Here is a 13,377-nt window from a genome sequence, read left to right on the forward strand (position 1 = left end):
CAGAGCGATTACATAATAGTTCATAGAGATCTGAATGGTTGGAACAGGTGGTTGCAAAACTGAAAATTAAATTTTAAAATTATGGCCGAAGTGTCACTATAGGAAAAAACTTTCTCCACCTCTGTACTTGACAGGCCTTTTGCACTCTTGAGTAATCTCTGCTAGGCACAAAAAGGAACATCTTGTTTTTCACTTCCATCAGCTTTGTTTGGCCCATGTAACCACAGATGATTGGTATGAAAGATCTTCTTGCTTCTACAGCAATGGAATACCTTCACCCAGTCCAGGCCTAACTTTCAAATCCAGGTCCCAAAGCTATCACAGTTAAAATAAACTGTCTGAGACAAAATTTTGGCTATGCCTTAAATGCAAAATGTCTGGGTAGCTGTAACCAAAGGCAGAATGGGGAAATAATTATTGACTAATTTGTAGAGCTTGAGAGGATACTTTTCTAGGCCCTGATGGAAATGTAGGAATGTTGTGATTTTGTTTGCACAAGCAGGTAAAACATTGCTAGAGGATATGCATTATGTGAGCAGGGCAATCTAAAAGAGATATTTGTTGATACTATGACATGTCCAGGAGACACTACCGAATTGACATGGAAGAAGAAAACCTGAGGTGTGCTTGGTAGAAGAAGATTAAGTCAAGGGTAATATTCATCAAAGAGATCACATATTTTGAAAACAAGCACAAAGAATTTGAACTAGCCACAAAGTCTGCACAGAATCTGCCCATGGAGTCTTTGTTGGTGGCAATAACTCTCCAGCTGGGAATAATACGGCTGTGACTTTCAGAGCAATATGTTTTTGCACCATTGAGGCCTAGAAACCCCCAACTTTATAAATATAAAATGATCATGACTATTCTCAAGGATCAAAGAGATGCAGAAAGCACAACAGCATTTCGCTGACTGTGTCAATTTGTGCTACATTTTAGACCTGTGCATGAAAAAGAAAGCTATTTCTTTATATTTTTAAAAAATGACAAGTTACAGTCTGAGAAAGGGATCCCCTCATCAGAAAAGCATAGCCTACTGAACCATTTGCTGTTTGACTTTTGTGTCTATGGTTACATTGAATTTACTACCCCAACAGCGCAGAATAGTTTCCATCTCTGATAGGCTACACGTCTGTTTTAAAGATCCAGCCTCCTTTAAAAGTCTGGTCTTTCAGTTGCTATCTAGGTGACTGTTGTGATAAAGTCTTGGCCAGATTCTCTTGTATCTGTGATAGTGGCCTCATCCTCTTCCAGTCCTGCCAGCCTCATGGCCCATTAAGTGCTTGATTATTTCTGTCCATGGAGACAGTGGAGGGAGAGATAGGAATGCTTAGATCTCTCGCACATATGACCCAAATGCTTTTCTTCTCCCTCCATTATTCCCCAGTGCTGTAGATTTCTATAATGTCCTTCAGATGTCAAAGCCCTTTGTCGATTGGCAGCAAGTCAGAGATGGTGAACCTGTGAAGAAGCAAAGAGCTAAATCTCTTCCTCTTATAAAGTTTGCAAACACCTCTCTCTTTCTCTCTCTCTCTGATCTTGAGTCCTGAGGTTTTCTTTGCTGTGGTTTGAGCTACAGTTTAAAATGTTTCAATTGTCATCTTGCATTGTGATGCATCACATGGTGCCCCAGCCACAAAAAGGCCTAGTAATTTGGTTTCATCCTGTCACTGATTTTGATGTGTCTGGTGCAGCTGGATGTGGTCATGTCACGGGTTCCAACATTATCTTTAACAGGAAAACAAATGTCAAGAGAGAAATACTATTGTCTTACAATTAGTTTTAAACAAATCAGACTTTGGAGAACAATACGATTCTCAGGTCTGTATGCCTGTACAAGGAAGTTTGAGATAAAGTTGACATTTAACATGCACAGCCATTCCTTATGGGAAAGAAAAGCAATCCTGAGACTTCACAAGAAGGAACAGAGAATGTGATAATGCAGTTCTTGGGTAAACCCATTTTGTAAAATTGCTATGTGTACAGCAAGATAGACTATATCTTCCGCCACCCATTTTCCAGAGCAGATATTTGTTATTTGCTAGTAAAAACCACTTTGTACTCCCAAACTGCTTTGACTGGAGTTGAGGATGGCCTGCTCTAGTTTGGGATGTTTTTCTCATTTTGAATAAATACGAACGAAGGGGACACAACAAAGCAGATCTACTGTCAGGTGAGTAATTTTAAAGTTGGGTGAGTTTTTTATCTCTAGCAATGAAAATAGCTAACAGGTTTGCTTGCTTTGATTAGAGGAAACAAAATTGAAGCTCTAGTTGTGAATCCTCCGTTCTGCCTGTCCCCAGTACTTTCATTGCCTGCGTAGCCCTCCCACTCCTACAGGTGCAGGACTATTCCCAGGTATACTGCTAGAGGAACAATGGTGAATTCTCTTGCTCAAAAGAGAAAAGAAGGGATTTTTCCTGAGAAAGATGAGGAAGAAAGGATGTTGTCACACTCACTTAAAAAGAGAAAAAAAAAAAAAAAAGAAAAAAAAAGAAAGGAACAATAAGAAATGTGTTGAGAACAACTAGCCTAAGTGTATCAAAACTCTCCAATGGTTTAACACACAGAACTGGTCTTTAGTTGTCTCATATTATGCCTTGATTTGTATAATTCAGGATCATGCTGAGGATCTGGCTTCAACCTTTAGAAGCAGATGTTGGTTGTTTTCAGGCCCCTAGTAACCATGTTGTAGTGCAAAGGCTCTGTTTGGGAAGAAGCAGCAAAATGGCACGTATCCCATGAGTGGTTTTACTTCATGCTTATATTGATGTTTACATATTATTTACATAAAATAAGTTAGAACTGTCATTTGGATTTTGGTTTAATCTCAGTGAAAAGTAATTTCTGTGGATTTGTTGTTTTGGCAAATGAGACAAACATGAGGAAACTCACATGCCAATGACATTTCATAAGAATCAAGTCAGTGGATATGTCCTGTTTTCAGGAGTCTTGGCCTCCTCCAACCAGGAGATCTCAGCTTCTCAAAAGAGAGTGTCACTAATAATATGAGCTTTTCTAAAAGCTGAAATCCTTGCATGTTCCTTGGCTAGAGGCAATCAGGACCAGTGCTAACATTTTCCATGACCAGACAAATGAGAAAAGATTGGCTTACATTCCTGTTTAGGTTGGTGTATTGTGAAACAACATTTTTTTCTTAATCTAGAAGAACCTTAATCGATGTCTTGGAGCCAAAGTAAACTTCAACCTTGGGAAAAAATAAATAAGGATTGAGAATCAAAAGTGAGCATTTGGGCCAATCCCTGCTGCTATCTTATTTTCAAAAAGAAGCATGAAATTTCCACATTTCTAAATCAGAGCTGAATGAAAAGAATAATAAAATCATTTCCTATATATTTATTTGAATGTCTGCATGGATTTAATTCAGCATGTTGAGCTCCTATTGTACTGAATCAGTGGGAAGCACTTAGATTCTGAGGCTGGGATTTACACAGGCATGTAGAGCACCCATTTAGTTACATTTATTAAATAAGTGTAAGGACTTTTTGCAGATATTCCATTTGGAAGCTACCCTATTTCACTTTGTATAGGTGGGGCTTTTATTTGCATTTTTGTTTCTACTAAGTTTTTCTCAGCTGAGACACCCTTATAATCTCCAGCAAAAATGCCCATGTAGGTTTTTCAGCAATTTACCTTAGTTTCTAAAAGATTTTATTAGTCAGTCTGATGCCTACGCTAAGACAATTGACTGCAGGGATTCATGTCTGCCAAAAGTTACCTACAGGAATAATCTTAAAATCAAACTACTACCTTTATACATTTGTACACAAAAAAGATCATGCTGGAACTATTTGTGTTCTTCTCCTATCAGACAAGAGAAACAAATCCAAGTGATTTATTTGACCATTCACAGTAACACCAAACCTGACTCATACATACCAAGTATTCAGGCTCATCTTTTTTCATCCTGAAGTGTAAAACATGTGCAATGAGAGAGCTATTGAATGAGCACTGCTGAATCATTACCATCAGTGTTTGGTTTTAGATATTCTGAGAGCAGAAAAGAAATAAAATCCATCAGGTTACAGTGTCACAATGAAAAAATTTCAATATGCATACTAAATAATCTTATTACCTCCTAAAATTAGAAAGAAAAGTCAGTGCAAAGCCATTGCCCTCCTGCTTTTCTAATCATGTTAGATGGTTTGGAAACGATTTGTTGAGGAGCAATGGTGAAAAGACTGGAAGAACGCAATTTGTCCCTGTTGGGGAGGTGCAACAGAAAAGTGGGACCAAGAAGACTATAAGATGTCGCATTCCTCAGCCTCACTTTATTGTGACAGGAGGCAAAGGTGGCAAGAGGACCAAACTAGGCTTTTTTTTTTCCCCAAAAAACTATTTTTAGAATTCATACTACTAGTTCATCATTGTTAAAAAATAGGCAAATGTTTATATACAGTTTTATTGGCAGTAAAACTTTTGTCTGAAGCCAATTTTCCCTTTTATTTTACAGACTACAAATACTTCCACATTCTTATTACTAAAGATGTGAAAGCATAGATAGAAACATTTGAAAGCTATTAGAGGCATTTACAGAATTAATGTGGCTGTGCTTTGAACCCTTTTAACATGTTATTAGGTCCTATCAGCTGTAGCTGGAGTGAAGGGCAAAAAGAGAAAAAGACAAAACAGGAAGGGATGATGCTGAGAAAGTGGCAGAGCTGGTGAGAATGGGGGAACCAGGATGACTGAAAAGGCATACAGATCTCCTTTGGTTCTCCTTCTGACCATTTTGCAGCTTCTTTCAGACTGACACTTTAGAGCTGATTATGACTATGAAACCATTACTTAGTCCCAAGGTAACTGTTCTCAGCTTTTCTTCACTTCATTGCATTGCTCATGAATGCTGCAGGATATTCTAATATCCTGCAGATGTAAAAGCCTCCTTTAGAAAGAGGCGACTGATAGCAGTGGGAAAATGAATGAGCTTTTGAGGGCACAGTTGGAGTTTTGTGTAGTTTGGGTTCCGCTGCACAGTACAAAGGCTAAAAATAATATCATTTAGGAACTGGAATCCAAACCTGCCACTCCTCCTTCAACTTGGATATCTAATAATAGGGACTCCTTCTCAAGTTCATCTTCTGTGATCTGCTCCCAGAATGGTGTGCTGAAACAGGTGCCACTGGCCAGCGGCCACTTGCTCAAGTTTGCTCTTGATGGGATTAACCCCTTCTGCTGATGCCCAGTCCAGAAACGTGTGACATGGGGCAGCCTGAGGCTGCCTGGCTGAGGTGTAGTTGCAGTGGAAGGGTTCCAGTCCAATAGGTGGGAATGCCTCATGTCCCATCAAGCTCGAATTAACATAGTTCAGGTTTATTGTGTCATAGGTGTTGCCAGTGTGTCTGATACATCTGGATGTGGACGTGTCACAGCACAAGTTCATGCAGTATGACGAGGCAATGCAATAGGCTATAAATATGACAAGGGTTATGTAACATTCTCAGAACCAAAGAGAATAAATCTTGTATTGAAAAACACTGCAGGAGGTTTTGTTTAATTGTATGGTCTGTATATTAGGATTTTTCCAATTACGGAGGAAAGTGCTGTTACAGCAAAGTTGTTCTGAAACAGTCAGGACAAAGTGTGATTTTTTTTTTTCCTTAATGAAAATCCTGAGTCCCCTTCCAGCAAAGGGAGACCTGTTTGTCAGAACCAATTCACACACCCCTCTTTTAAATCCACAGCCTGTTTTTACTTGTGCTGTTCAGGGTTCTTCAGTCTTTATTTAACAAAGTTATGTAAGGAGGGGTGGAGGAGGAGGTAGTATATTGTATAGGTAAGGAAACAACAGGCTATTTAAGTGTTATATACATGTCATATATTTAGCAACAGAGCAGTTTAGGTAACCTGGCTTCACTTGTCTTAGAATAATGAACACATCTGATTTAGGGCTCCAGTTGAGGGCTTGTAAGGATTTGTCATTCTCCAAGGGGTTCCAGCAGGTGCTTCTTTCAGGCATTCAGACCACCCTTCATGTGCTTTTGTTGGCAAAGAGCTCCTTGTCACCACTATGACCATTTGCTTGTTGTTGCTTTTTTTTTCTTTTTCAAAGGTGTAGCCACAAGGCCCTTATTGTCAACTGCATTCTGTGAAGATAGCAAAGGGAACTTTTCCTGAGGGAAACAGAGAGCGAGGAGTGCGACAAAACCAAGCAGAGACAAATTATGACTGATTATCAGACGTATTTCTTAATAATGATTTCTATTGTGCTGTAGATTAGACTCTAAAGGGCAGGGTCAGAACTTTTTTTTTGTTTTCTTTCTTTTTTTTTTCCCTCCAGACAGGAAAATACAACTAGACAAGGCATTTAAGTTCCTGTACAGCTGCAAATAACTGGCAGGAACTTGATCAAAATGGCCAGCTACTGAAAGTCTTATTCTAATTTCTAGGGTTCTATTAGATATAAATTTTTCAGATTAAAGATCCAGAAGACAATAAAAGCTCAGTCAGCTTTGGATGCAAATGGGAAGTGTGCTAGGGAGTGAACCAAGAGCTCGCCAGAGTTAGCAAGTCCACACTCGCTGTGGGGGGGACAGTTTTACTCTGCCTGGAGAGTGCCTTTTTGTGGTTTAACTCAGCCATGCGTCCCTAGGGGTACTATTATAAAATAGCAATGGAGGAATGTTGTGTGTGGAATAGTTATTGCAGAATAACTATTTCAGGCTGTTTTTCTCTGTAGACAAGCCTTACTACTACATTTTGACAAGAAGATGCACCTAAGCTGATCTCTTGATGTCTAAAACACAGGAGTTTTTAGATTTGCCTGTGTGGACTAAGGCTGTCCTGAGAAGTCAGTGCTTCCAAACATTTACCAAGGCATACTGCAATGTCAGAAAAAAAACCAAACAGGAGCAGCGGATCCACATTCATGCAAATGCATTTGTTTCACACAGTGGGCACCAGGGCTACTTACTTCCAAGCCAAAGTTTAGACCCTGAACAGATATACCAGAGTGTGTGTCTCTACAGCAGGACTACTCCATATATTTTTTCTAAGCTTCTCTGGCTAATTTCATAATGGTTTAGTAACAAACTACAAAGCTGTGTTCAGCAGGAATCAGTGTACTGGCTCCATGTCTACAGCTTGTTGGGTGACAAGGAGAACTCCTAGGAACTCCTGCATGAATATAACCTGTATCATGTTTTGGGGATCTTGGGGAGGCCTGGGCAAGATTTCAAACCTGCTCTGTAGGAAACACTCTTGGAGCTGTGATCTCAGGCGAGCTGGATGACCCTCTGGGATCACCTGTTCACTGAGGCAACTCAAGGTTACTAGAGGGAGCATATAGGGGAGGTGTAAAGTTGAGCAAGACTTAAACAGAGCCCTTTGGCTGCTGGGTGCCTCCATGCAGTGTCTAAACTAAGAGGGGTAACTCTGAGGCTCACATACCAGAGGTGTTACAATATGCAATGCATTGAGGGAGCTCTTTGATATTAATGACTGAATATTTGGTTTTGGTAATATATGGCAAATAAATGATCCTAACATATCTTGATTTAGTATTTGATGATGATATATCAGCATCTTCAGTGGAAGGGATGCTTTATGAGGGTTACTTCATACTGTTTTGGTTGAAATTAACTTTTTTTTTTTCACAAAATAGAGAAATGCAGCCACTTAAGTATTACATATCCTAACTAGCCTCATTGGAAAGCAGAAATCTTTATTTAAGGGAGGATTTATGCAATCCATGGTTTTGTCAACACTTAAAAAAAAAATAGTATTTGTGAGACCTATGGAAGTAAAAGCTACAACATATTTTTTCAATACTTCCAAAAATTCAGGTTTTTTGTGAGCTTTGGAGTGGACAGTTCTATCAAACAGCAAGGGGTCATGCTGCAACATTACATGCAACGAATTCCTGACCCTCTTCTTGATTCTCTCCCACCTGCACTAGATGTTTGCCTGTGTATATTCAGCAAGAGGAAGGGAGATATTTTTTTTCAATGCATCTTCTCCAGGAAATCAAGGAGACCTAGAGACTGAAATGGGAAAACATTGATGGGTGGGACTAGGAAAGACAACTACATGCTGCATTATGCCAAGACACTTTCATCCTGCCCTTCTGTCAACTAGGTCAGGATGAGAGGCAATGAGTTGGCGAAAAGTCTCAGGTCAAAAGTTGAAAGTTGCCAATTCCTAGAATTTTTGGGACTTAAGCCTATTGGCTCACCTTACAAATGCTTTCAGAAAATGATGATAGGCTATGAGGCTGGTTATTTCTCTAATTTCTGTCAGTAAAACACTTCCTTTTCAGCATTTGGGTATTTGAACATATGATGAAAAGGGATTCTTGGCTTGAACTGGCAACTACCACTCTCACAGGAAGACAAATCCCATAAGAGCATGGTCTGGGGAGGTTTTGCAGGGCCTGGTGTGGAGGGGAAGGAGCTATGAGCAGCACAAATATCAAAGCCTGACTTGACAGGTGCTTTAGCTTGTGGATCCAAACTGTAGGGTCTTCTTGCCAGATCTCTATTGCATGACAGAAAGGGCAACTGTCAGGGTCAAAGAGTGGCCCTATCTGTCAGAGTGGCCCTTAGGTTTGTCCTCTGTATTCAAATGTTGTTATTGCTAGTGCTGGTGAGATTTCCTCCCTGGTACAGTGAGTTGTAGCTACCCACAATTGTCTCCCAAGTGGCACGGCTGTGCTATGGACTTTGGTTGGGCCTGAGATTAGTTTCTGCATCCCAAACAAATGTTCTTTTTCTGACTGGAGTATGTATTTAATAGTTGCAAGAAAGGTTAGTCCTAAATGCTAAGACCAAATGTGTTTCAGTGAGGCAGTGGTGAGAACATCCCATTACACTTGGTCCACTTTAAACACACTTGAGGGCAGGTTAGATACGATTTTAATTTGCAAAGTTGTTTGCTCTGTTTACCAAGGAGCAAATCTATCCTTTAATGACTGGAAGCTGAACATTAACGTAAGCAGAACTGGAATGTCAGATTCTGTTGAAAGCTGATTGTATAACTTTTAGTTTCATAATTAAAATTGTATAGGGTGAAAACACATCTTCACCCTATCTACTGTAAATGCAGTAAATGAATGTAGATGGACTGGATCTTTATTAACTCCTGAATGATGGATTGCCTACACACCTGTATCTGGGCCAGACCTTAGCTTCTTTGCACTGAAAACTGGCAGAGGATGTCATTGCTCTCTGTTATTATAGCCAGGGGTAAATAAAGGGGAAGGAAGAGCTTTTAAGATTAAAATGCAGAGGAAGGAGTCCAACAATTGGATGTAAACTGGGAACAGATAGATTTTGGATGAAGTCCATCAGGGCAGTAAAGTTTTGAAACAAGTTTTCAGCCAGAGGTATGGGTGCAAAAGTGCACCTCAGTTTAACCCAGACCTTATTATCCCTACAGATATGATTATATCTGTTTCTGATGGGTTTTGAATTGTACACAGGGATCCAGGTAGCTCCAGTGATATGGCTCTGCTCTTCACTTTCTGTGAATCATCTCTTACATGCAAAGGCACTAACATCTCTCTGGATGTGCTTGATGATGATTATTACAAGTAGCTGTTTAATCTCTTTCTCTGAGAAATGTATACTGGGTTTTATGAACATGGGATAGAAGGAGAGTTTAGAAAGGGATGTGTTTGGAAAACTTCAGTAAAAAAACTTTTAAAACGTAGCCCTGCTTTCTTAAGCTTGATGGATCCAGGGTTATTTTTAAAGTGTCTTGGGCCTTCAGTGTGTCAGTGACTGACGTGTGCTACAGAAAGAGCCAGAGACAGTTGTTCAGCATGCAAATGTGTTTTATCTGGTAAGTGGTGCTGTTTGGCTGCTTATGCATGAGTGTCTCCTGTAAAAAACACAGGTCAGTGAAAAAAATAATTCAGTAATGTAAATTCATAATTTACCAATTATTTATGTGATATAAACTCCACCCACACAACAATTCCGCCTCTTCCTTTCTCCTTCTTTTAACCTGTATAATAGTGCTAGGCTTGTTTCGCTCATGCTTGGCAAAGCGCAGACTGCCAGGATGCGTTTGCCGGAGCTGCCATGGCCCTGGGGCTGGCCAGAGCCCAGGAGTGACATCCCAGCTCTGCTCCAACCACTGCCAACCATCCACAATGTCCAGGTCACTCTGCCAGCCTGGGATTGTTGCAGACTGTAGAGATGGTTCAGCCACGCTCCCTCCGTACACCTCCCCTCCGCTGCTGAAAAAAGCCTGGCAGCAGATGTTCGCAGCAAAATTTAAACACAGCAGGGGCCAGAGGCTGGGCCAGCAAGTGCAGCATCTTGCCTTCCCCAGCATTTCTTCCCTTTCCTTAAATAAATAACAATAATAAAAACGACCAACATATCTGGTCTATATAATATGGACTTCTGCAGTTTCCAATTTCAGTGGTATACCACTCTATTTAGCAAATTGCATTTTGTCCTTTCTAGTCCTGGTGTATGAGTCTGCGAGTGAAACTGTACTAAGCAATGTCTCCTGAAATATCTGTGTACTTGGGGCAGAATGGATAAAATAGATTCAAACAGGTAAAACAGCAGTGTCTTGTTGACTTTCAGACACAAAGGAAACCTTAAGGGACTAGACCTGGTATGGGGAAAAAGTGCTATGTCCTAATCTCAGTAAGTCATTGTAAGTGTAATTTATGCATTGTGAGGATGGGTAGCTGAGGTCATAGTAGAAAAAGAAATAATGAATGATCTGACAGAGCAGGAGGAGCCTTTCTTCTCCCTCTCCTTGGATGTTTTTCTTCCTGTGACCTTGCCTTCGAACAATTCAGATTTATTTTAGTATAGTTTGCTACCAGTTGCCCCACCTCTGAAAACAGCTCTCAGACTGGCTGCCAGTGCCTCTTTGCTCTGTACGCTCTGTACAGCAATGCCCAGTTAATGAGTGGGTACATGACCTTCATTCGTTTCAGTGCTAGAGCTGTTTCACAATCCCCAAGCAACGCAGCGCTCTGCCAGGTTGCCTGTTGTTTTTGGAGAAAGTATTCCTGGGAACAGTGAGGCAGAACAGGTCCGGTGTTCCTCACCTTGCTCTGTGGCCTCTTCCAAGCAGGGAAGTTGGCAGCTGCAAACCTGTTTCCAGAGAATTGCACCAGCCTGGCTCCTGTCCCCCAGCAAAGTGCCGGCTTGTCCGTGCCACAGGTGTCACAGGTTTGCCTGCTGCTTGAGTAACTTGCTGTTGCTACTTCACCTCTGCATGGAAATCTTGGCTGGGATCTGTTGGCAAAGCCATGTAGGAGATTTCCCAGTCATGTAGGGAGTCTCCTGGGTTGAGTCTGGGCTGAGTACCCATGTCATGGAGACCCCACCTGAGGAGACACAACCGGGGGATGAAGACCCCAACTATAGTCATTCTCCCCTTGCAAAGGCACAATGTGAACTGAAAGCGATAATGAACTTGAGCAAGCAAAAAACTTAGGGTTTCTGATTCTTCCCTCCCCCTGTTCCCAACATTACATTTCAACACTTATTTTTAAGTAGGAAGTTAATCTGTCCCTCTTTATATTCAACAGGCACTTCACCCTGTAGCAAATGCTCAGGGTAACAGCGTAAGTGAAACTATGTGATTGTTAATAAGCAGCTCCACCAGCGCTTGCCTGAAGGTACCAGAGTAGTCACTGTTACTAATAAAGTTAATTACTCCCACTACAAGAGAAATTAGTCAGGGGAAAAATCAATGTGTATGAACAAGATGATTAGCTGCTGGTTTCACTTTTGCAAATACATTTAATCTACTGTAGTACCTTTATGATGGTTAACCAGAGTCACAAGGTATTAACGTGCTCCCTCTTTATGAGATAGCAGAGAAAGAATTACAAAACAGTCACTTCCGTTTCAGCCCTGTCTGATGAACTGTGAATGTACCCAAAACCCTCTGCACTCTTCTCTCTTTTGATAATTAGTGCCATTTCTCTCCTGGTCATCAAACTGTGGTCTGGAGGTAAAGTATTTCATAATTAAAAGCATCCCTAGTACTTGTTTTTTCCAACAAAAGATCTCTCATCCACCACCAGGACATCCCATTTCACTTTGTGTTGTCTCTATTTTTTATGCATGTGAAATAGCAAGAACCCGCCTCTCCATCAGGCATGAGATTTCATTGACATCTGTGATTGTAACTGATTAATCTCCTAGGAACAACATTAACAGCTGGATTCAGATTTCCACATCTCTGTTTTCTGATCTGGGAAGTGAATGAGATAACACAGAAGGAGCCATCACAGAACTGTTTGATTTCTAGGTGCTCTTTTAGTGAAAATCTCAAGGCATTTTTATTTTTATTTTTATTTTTATTTTTATTTTTATTTTTATTTTTATTTTTATTTTTATTTTTATTTTTATTTTTATTTTTATTTTTATTTTTATTTTTATTTTTATTTTTATTTTCTTTGTTTTTTCTCCAAGTAGAGAAAGTAGGGAGAATGCACTCTGCAAATAATAATATCCTCCTTCCCTGGGACTTATATAACTGAAAAACATTAAAGACTTTCCTCTGAGACATTGTGTTCCACACGGGATATGCCTATGTTATAAGAGGTACCAATTATTTCTAGTTCTTGTGGTGTTTCTTGTAATACGGATATCATCCAACCCAAGTCAAAGAGGGCATCACGCAATCATCAGATGACAAAGCTTCTACTCACACTTATCATTAAGGATAGGAGAAGGGAGGGAAAATGATTAGTGGCTTCCCGTTTCATTTAGTCATTGGTTTACCTTTCCAAATGGTTGTTTTTCAGTTGGTTTCTGGCATCTCTGTGTGACACTTCCTGCAGCTAACTTGTTCACCTCACCATCAGGAAGGGAAACCCACATGGAGTGGCCAGGTAACCAAGCACAGAAATCTGACACTAAAGCCCTCAAGTCTGACTGCTCAGAGACACACTTGCCTGTAGGCAGCTCAGAAACAGCTTGGGAACCTTCAGATATTGGAATGAGAATACAATCTGCATGGGGATAATTTGCAGAAAAAGAGACCACTTACTGTATTTTTTTTAATTAACTCTTGAGGCTGAATGTTGAACTGGTGGTAAGATGAACCACTATACGACCTATGATTAAACTTCTGAAGTGTTCAGGAATTATTATTACTAGTGTACTAATTACTATTTCCATTACTGGAATATTTTTAAAAGCCTACTTTTTACATGTGAATCTATTAGTCGAATGAAAGTGAGGATACATTTTTGAGAGGGACCTTCATCCTTGAGCCACCAGTCCTTTAGAAACAGTAGACTGAATTTAAATTTACATTAAGACATATTTTTCCCTCTTTTCAGAGTAATACATAATAGTATGCTCTGAAGTGGGTGCACCTATCATCTGCCTCTTCTGGCCTGCATACTTTGAAGGTGTTCTGGCAGGAATG

This window comes from Streptopelia decaocto (genome assembly GCF_964273445.1).
Source record: "Streptopelia decaocto genome assembly, chromosome: 3".
Classification (NCBI taxonomy): domain Eukaryota; kingdom Metazoa; phylum Chordata; class Aves; order Columbiformes; family Columbidae; genus Streptopelia; species Streptopelia decaocto.